Raw genomic sequence first — 9,179 nt, forward strand, 5'->3', positions numbered from 1 at the left:
AAAAAACAACTCAAACTTTTTCATTTCATCAAAAAATCAAAAGATTGTTTCAAGGTCCAACGCCTTAACAATTATTTCCGCCTATTAAACTTGAGAAGATCGTTTCAAGGTCCAATGCCTTAAATGACTTTTGTTTGCAATTAAAACCAATCTTTCAAAAAACATAAAATCAATGTAACACACAAACTTTCAAACTTAAAGAACTCCGTAGGTCTGAGTTCCTCATCGCACCTGAGGATACGTAGGAGCGAGGGTGTCGCAACCTACCCTTCAGCGGGAGGGCGACGCAAGGCTCACGGGTGCATCTTCCAAGGAAGGAAAAATGCGTGGAGTCACCACCAACGTTTATTCGAGGAAAACATCGGGAAAACCAAAAAGTGGTCTACGAATTTTAAGAAATAAAGGTTCGGGAGTTGTTTACGCACGGGAAAGGTATTAGCATCCTACGCGTCCATCACAAGGGACGGTAGCCTTTAATCAAATGTGCAAAAGAATGACTTTGATTCTTAGTTTATTTTCCCTTTTTTATGTTTTTTTTTATCTTTTTGGGATTGACAAGAACGGGGCTTTCGCTCCTACGTATCCTAAATCGCGATGAGGAACTCAGACCTACGTAGTTCTTTGAAAAGCGAGAAAGTTCTACGGGTGTTGATTTTAAACTTTTAAATGGTTCGTTTTAACCGATAAAAGTAAAAAAGGGAGACCGTCAAGGCGTTGGACCTTTGAACAGGTTCAAATGATTTTCTTGGGGACAAAGCTTGATTTGTGAGTTGATTTTAGCTTTGGTTTCACTTGGTTATTTCTCAACTATTTAAAAGCGAACTTTCAAAGTAAATAACCGGTTGAAACTTACCTTTTTGATGATTAACTGAGGTGACAACATAAACGATCAGTTGAATTTTATTTTAATGGTGATTAAACAAGATTACAACGCAAATGATCGGTTGAAATTCATTTTAACATTGATTAAGTGAGATTATGGCTTAAACGATTGGTCAAAACTCCCTTAAAACAAAGAAAAAGAATACCGACGGTAGAAGAATGAAGATGAAGACATACAAAGCAAGAATGGACCCCTAAAGGTGCATAAAATGAATTCAAAGCTTTGAAATTGAAAACTAACTGGTCGAAGATCGAAGAACGGTGAAGAACGTCCACAAAATTGATCACGGAAACATTACGGAAGCGGCTCGGCCTTGATTTCTCTTCTTTTTTCTCCTTCTTCTCACTAATTTCAGTGAAATATGCTTACTAAGGATGTTGAACCCCTTCCCCTCAACCCCCTATGCCTATTTATAACAAAATGGGGGGAGGAGGTTGCAACATAGCTCGCCCAGGTGAGCTGGTTGCTTCCTCCAGAAGCAACTTGCTCGCCCAGGCGAGCTGGTTGCTTCATCTTGAAGCTTTCTAATGGGCCTAAATGGGCCCAGGGGCTGAGGAATGCCCCAAATTGACCATTTTTCCCCCTTTTGAGTATTTTGCTCATTTCCTTCTGAAACATCGCAAAACCCTGTGGATTGTGCATCAATTGGTGTTAAGCAGCTCAACTTGGCTGGCAAAAATCCGCATGTTGACAAACAATCATCCCTGGACAAAATTAGGGTATGACAGTTGCCCCTTTTTACTTATCTTTTATTGGATATAAAAGGGAAGTAAAGATAAGACACTAATTTCATTCGAGCGATCTCTCCACCTGACTGACCACTAGCCCAATCAGCAAAACCTGTCAAAAGAAAGAGCATAAGAGATATCAGTTGCATCAACAAAAGGCCTTGGAGCCTTGAAAGCGATAAAAATGGGTAACCGTGACGGTCTCCGCATGCCATCAAACTTGATTGTCTCTGGATAGCAAAGGAGAATTCAGTAACTTTGAAAACAATGAAAAGTGGAAGACCATGATTTGTCCCCGCATGCAATCAGACTCACTTGTCTCTGGATGGCAAAGGGGAGACTTTAATAGTCTCGATTGAAAGACATTGAGTCTTTAACAAAGGGAGCAGATGACCATATTTGTCTTTGCGTGCCATTGGACTCGATTGTCTCTGGATGATGAAGGGGGTGGATGACCATAATTTGTCTCCGTGTGCTATCGGACTCGACTGTCTCTAGATAGCAAAGGGGAGACTTTAATAGTCTCGGTCGAAAGACATTGAGTCTTCGACAAAGGAGCAGATGACCATATTTGTCTCTGTGTGCCATCGGACTTGATTGTCTCTGGATAGCAAATGGGTGGTGGATGACCATAATTTGTCTCCACGTGCTATCAGACTCGATTGTCTCTGGATAGCAAAGGGGAGACTTTAATAGTCTTGGTCGAAAGACATTGAGTCTTCGACAAAGGAGCAGATGACCATATTTGTCTCTGCGTGCCATCGGACTTGATTGTCTCTGGATGACGAAGGGGTGGCGGATGACCATAATTTGTCTCCGCGTGCTATCGAACTCGGTTGTCTCTGGATAGCAAAGGGGGCGGATGACCATAATTTGTCTCTGCGTGTTATCGGAATCAATTGTCTCTTGATAGCAAAGGGGAGACTTTAATAGTCTCGATCGAAAGACATTGAGTCTTTGAAAAAGGGAGCAGATGATCATATTTTTCTCTGCGTGCCATCAGACGTGATTGTCTTTGGATGACGAAGGGGAGACTTTAATAGTCTCAGTGAATCTTTCAACTAAAACGTGAACACGCCTAGCAAAGAAACAAACCTCCAAACCGATTAGAGCAACATGTGTCTATTAGGGAAGGAAGCATGTTGATAGAATTTCCTGCAACCATAAATGATATTTGGGATATTAGCATTTTGTTTCTAAACGAGCGTTTAGAAGAAACACTAGGTCCAATTGAAATAGAGGGAAACCGCTCAAAGTGTATAAATCTCACACTCGCAAGTGTTTCATCCTAATTCCGAACCACAAATATGTTAAGACTTGACTTTGCAAATCATTTCCTATCAAATCAAAGATAACATGCATAATCATGGATCCATAGGACTTTTAGGAAGTTGGATTTTGGTGGGGAATTTGGCTTTTGGGTGTTCTGGCCTTTCCCTCGTCTTTTTTTTTCTTTTCTCTTTGGTTTGACGCGGGACAAGCGTGTGCACAAAGGTTTGGTTGGTAACTAGGGAGGTGACTGCTTCACGCATCCTTGAGGTTTCAAGCAAACTTTTGTTTGCTTCTTTTTTTCTTTTTCTTTTTGACAATTCTGCACATTGTTCAGACATTGTCTTGTCCAAAGAACCTTTCTGTATTTTCCTTTCTTTCTTTTTCTATTTTTCTTTTGCTTTCCTCCAATCTTTGATTGGTTGATTTTCTTTTTCTCTTTTCTTTTCTTTTCTTTTGAAGCACATTTATAACCCGAGGGTAAAAGAAGCTTCTTTTGGGGAGATCCTCCTGTTCTTTCTTCCAAGGGTAAGGATAGAAATTCCTATCCCGAGTCAAGGTTTATGGTCGAAGAGTTGAGGTTTGGCTCAACAAGGCCTACGGAAGGCAGGACATGATGTATGTCGGGATATTCGTTTGGCAAGCAGTTCAAGAATAAGGGAATGCCCCAAATCACTTCCATGATATGCATATGATAATGATGATTAGGAATTCATGCAAAACTGATCATGCATGCACCCATGCGGACACTTAAGCATAAGATTTTATGGCCATGTAACACTAAGGCTTAGGGTTCATTTTCCCCCATTCAAATCAATTCAATGTTTCTAAAAACACCCTTTATCAAGTTATGCACACATCCGAGCCCATTTTAGGCATTCGGGAAAAATCTTTCATCACATTCACCCTTTAGGTGCACGCACATTTTTTTTTTTCAAAAATCCTTTTATGTTCTGACCCATGAATTTCCCAAAGAAAAACTGGTGGTCATTTTGTTTTAAAAGTGTGTTGGCTTTTAGCTAATTAAGTTTTTTCTTTCGGCTTTTTCTTTCAATCAAATTATTTTAAGCAAAAAGATTAGAAATGGTTGGCAACCCAGGCACAGTTTGTATCCGAGATTACGCTTTATCGAAAGGAATAAAAGACGTGTTATAAAATATACAAGACCTCTATTTTTGGTGTTTCAGACAAACCATCATAGAGTACGTACGACAATATGCTAGAAGCGGTAAAATTACTCACAATGAGATAACAGATAACTGAAAACAAATAACAGGTTCAGTTCTATCAAAGATAACCGAAAGCAATAATGTCAAGTTCAGTTCTATCACAATGGAAACAAAAAAATAACTGAAAGCAATAATGTCAAGTTCAGTTTTATGACAATGGAAACAACAAAAATAAACTGAAAACAATAATGTCAAATAAAGACAAATCACAAGTTTGGCGACCCCGGCCGCACAACTCCGCCTCCTCCAAGGAAAAAGTCCATCACATCGGCCTGTCTAAATACCTGACCCCTGTGGTTGGCCGCCTGCTGGTTAACCACATGTCATATACAGCGTTCCAACCTCTGCAAGTGAGCAGAGGTGGACTCTGGAGGTGGCGGTGGTGCGTCTACAAATGCCTGTTGTTGGCCCTCCTCTGGCTGTTGTGGTGCCTGGCCCTGCACCTGCCTGGGCATACAGTATTTCTCAATGAAAGCCTTGTTAATAGGAGGCTGGATAAGCTTGTTGGGGTGACCAGCACTCCATAGAACTGGCAGAGGCCTGTAATTAGAGCAGGAAATCCCAAGGCCCTGTTGGACTTCTCTGGGTCCACCGGGTGTCTCGTAGGCGCAATCCCTGCAAACTGGTAAATAGCATCAGAGATCAACTGAGCCACATGTACACTCACCTGTGTCAGTATGGCGTAGACCAGCTGACACTTCGACAGGGGGAGGTCCGAGTTATGGTCGCTAAGGAGAATGTTGCTAAAGAGCGACGTCATCCAGATTTGCGTGAGAGTGGTCATGCTGGTGTGCATGATCCGAACCCGTCTCCCCACTGCGGTCTGGGCAAAGTCCTGCCCCGGCACACACAGCAACTGGCTAATAGCCTTCTCATCAAAGCCTAAGGCCTAACTCCTCCTCTGGCTATACTCGCACTGCTGGCCTTCCTCCAAGATCAATGGATGCCCCAGAAACTGGCTGATGGCATCTCTGTCAAAGGGAATCCACTAGCCCCTCACCCAAGAGCGCATGTCTTGGACCCCTTCTTCCGTAGGCCAGGCATTAGTATAAAACTCCATGACTATTTCAGGATCGAACTTAGCCATGGGTTATACGGGCGGAGCCCAATGCCTCCAGGCTATCTCCTCTTGGAACTCAGCAAACTCTTCGTCCCTCAATTGGACTCGTCTTTCTCTGAGGAACGACCAGCCTTTGATGGTCTCAAACCACTATTGGTGTTCTGCACTCTAGAACCTATGTTTATCGAAGTCCACATCGGCCTGTGGGGCCGCACTAGAACCCTCTCCAACTGTGTCTTTCCTGGACCTCTTGGCGGGGAGCTTTCTCGGAGCCATCTCCTGCGAGGACACATTTGTAAAGTTAGTTTACAAGAAATAACAACTTATCACAATAAAAGCCAAATCAAACAAAAATGGCGTACACTTTTTTCCAACAAAACGCAAATGTCAAGGTGAATTTGGAGGAGACTAAGTGCCTCAACCATGATCTTCAAAAACTCATGAACTTGTCTTTATGTTTATTTATCGTTTTTGTATTAAAATTAAACACTTTATTACCTTATTTACTTATGCGAGTTTATTTTGATTAATTTATGCGTGCTTTGAAACTTATTTTTGGATCGGAACACAACAAAAGGATTTCTTTTGAAAACATTTTAGAACGAAAAACAATGAAGGACTTTTCCAAAAAAACCAAATGAACTCGGATATTTTTGCATGGACTTGATAAAAGAACAACTTTCAAAACACTGATTTGATTTGAATATGGAAACAGGCCTTAGGCTTTAGTGATTGTATGCAACCATAGATTTTACATTGATTATCCTCATTGATATGTTCTATAGTTGATTTTGCATGAATTTTTAATTGTCATAACATATGATTCATGGATATGATCTAGGCATTCTTTCTTTCTTTACATTTTAAGTCATTGACCAAACAACTATCCCAATGTATATTATTTTATCATGTGTAAGCCCTTTGAGCCAAACACTTGATATTTTTGGAACACTAACCTAGGATAAAAATTTCCTACCTTACGTTAGGTTAGGAGAGCAAGGGTGTTTTTGATGGGGATTTTTATCATTTGGTGGCTAATGTGATGTGAATACTCTGTTTTTATGGGTGTTAAAGAAAAAGAAATTTTTATAAGAAGAGAAAAGAACAAAAAGAAAAAGAAAAGGAAAAACTAGTTCTTTATGGATAAATAAATGTCCAAATCATGTACAGAGTTATTGTAAATAATTGAATAGAAAGAAGTGATAAATTGGTTGAAACAAAAAAGGATAGGAAGTGATCGTTCGTTTAAGTTACTAGCTAGATTTTTATGTCTACTCTCCTATTCTCAAGGTATGTTTGAATATCCAGAAAAACCAAGATTTCCTTCAAAACCAGGCCCAACCTTAAAAAGACCTATTGATCCATGATGATTATGCGCATTATCTTTGATTTGATGGGAAATGACTTGCAAAAGTGATTTATGACATATCTGTGATTGGAATTGAGATAAAACACTTGTCTGTGTGAGATTTATACACCTTTGACAGGTTTTCCTCTATTTGAATCAATCTAGTGTTTCCTTTGATGTTCTTTAGAAACAAAATGCGAAATGATCTTAATCTCATTTTTGGTTCTATAAAATCCATCTTTGTGCTTTCATTTCTCATTGTTGCATTTTCAAAAATGTTGTTCTGATCAGTTTAGGGATTGATTCTTTACAAAGCATGTTCATAATTTTTGAAGAATACTTATACTATTGTTATTTGTAATTTTTCTTTACTTTGCTTGAGGACAAGCAAGATTCTAGGTTGGGGGGAGTTGATAAATGCCAAATTTCAGTTGTTTTTGGGATTAAATAGTTAGCAGTTATCCTTTGATTGTAATAGTTTTCTTATAAACTACCCTTAAATCTAGTTGTTTATATATATTGTAAATTTACTAATATTGTTGTTTAAATATGAAATATTCATCCGTGATTTTGTAGGTTTTGATGGTTGTTTGTTAGATCCAGAAACAAAGCTAAACGGAAGGGCAAAATGGTCTTTTAATGAAGGTTTCTGACCCTAAATTTGCTTAGGCTAGCATCTAGCTCGCTTGGGCTAAAAAGAAAACTTTTGCCCTAAGCAAGCCTCTCGCCTGGGTGAGTTTCCCCTGCACTAGATGGCTTTTTCTATAAATAGCCATGCAGGGGAAAAGAAAAAATATAGACCAACAGCCTGAAACCAGAGAAAAACATAGAAGAAGAATAAGAAGAGGAAAAGTGGAGCCGAGGCGTTGTAGAGTTGTGACCGTGGATCACTTTCTTTGCCATTTCTCTTGTTAGTCTTGTGCTTTGCACAATGATCGGTTAGTTTTTCTTAAGGATTGGATGTAATCTTTGTACCTTTATGTATCCCTTTTGATATTATATATGTATTAATCTTTTCTACTCATTATCGGTAATTTCATTCTACTCTTAATGCTTGATTCTATTTGATCACTAGTGTCATGAAATTGGATTTTAAGTGAGACTGGAAAGTAATCTTAGAATTTGAACCGAATGATTTTACTCTTTACGTTACGTTGCTAGGAATAGAGCATAACGTTTTGATTGCAAAAAGTACGAGAATATAATTGCAATGCTGGGATATTTACTGTATATACGAGGGATCGATATTTAGTAAATGTTGTTAGGTTTCAAGTGCGAGGAATCGACTTGGGAAAATTATGTGTGCATCAGTAATGTTAGAAAATGATTTATACATGTTAATCTTATTAAGATACTAAGGGTATGAACGATGAAACCAAATGACATCTGTTGAATTTGTACATAACTATTAAACTGATAACCTTTATCCGAATGAATTAAGTAACTCAAGTCCCTGTGGAGACAAACTCTTTTATAAATGTGAAACCTATAATGACAATTTGTACGCTTGCCAAAAGTCTTAACAGGGCCTAATCAAGGCTCATTCCTTCCTTCTGAATAGTATTTGTATATATTCCTGGAAGTTAGTTAGTTAGTTAGTCAGTTACTTCATTTTGTAAAAAAATATATTTAGTTACTTGTTGTGCAAGCTTTAGGATCAAACTTTTTTCTCTCAACTGTTCTTCATTCTTCTTACTTTTTTCACTTTTGTTCTTCCTTTTTCTTGCACAAATTTCATGGTTCTTCCACTAGTGATGATCATGGAAGGCTAAACACAAAATCAATCCAAGGATCCACTCCAAGCAAGGCTGAATTTGAGTTCTGGTTTAGTATTTCTAATTTGTGTGAATGTTTATCTTTTTCTTCAATCCTATTTTCGATTTTCATGATTATGAATATGCTTAGGATTGAAAATGAATTAGGTGGGATTTCTTTCCTAATTTTGAACATAATTACAAATTGTTTAGATGATATTCCAACCTAATTTGCAATCTCAATGAATTGAGGGATTAATTTGATTGAACCAACTCTAATGAGATTGATTAAACCCTCACAACTTGATCATTCTTTGTAGAATTGTGATAATTCAATTTGTATTGGTTTGGTGAATTGGGTTGATGATCTTGAATCTGTTTTACAACCTATTTGTGCAATTCTATTTGTGTTATGCAACTAAAACTTTGTTTCAATTTAGATTTCACATTTTTGTTCTATGTCAATACAATTAAAGGGTAATTTGACATATAAGTCCAAACCTATTCAAATCAATGATAAAAGGACCACAACTCTGAGGAATAAGACAATTCCTTTGGTGAAAATAGTTTGGCAAGGATTGACTCCAGAAGAGGCTACATGGGAGCTTGAAGAAGACGTTAGACGCCAATATCCAAACCTCATTAATTGAAGTATGTTCACTCTTAAAATTGTTAATGACGCTAGTTGTTAATTTAGTTAATAAGTATTATTAATGTCAAGGACAAAATTCTTTAAGGATGGGAGAAATGTAACATTCCAAAAATAATTCAATAATTATTTAGATAAAGATTATCTAAGTATATCTTTTCGTAAAGGAAAATATAGATTAAATTGCTCTAATATGTTATAATGTTATATTTTTTTTTAAAAGATATTAGTATAATAATATATTAGATTGGTTAAAGAT

This window comes from Glycine soja, chromosome 18 (assembly GCF_004193775.1).
Source record: "Glycine soja cultivar W05 chromosome 18, ASM419377v2, whole genome shotgun sequence".
NCBI lineage: Eukaryota > Viridiplantae > Streptophyta > Magnoliopsida > Fabales > Fabaceae > Glycine > Glycine soja.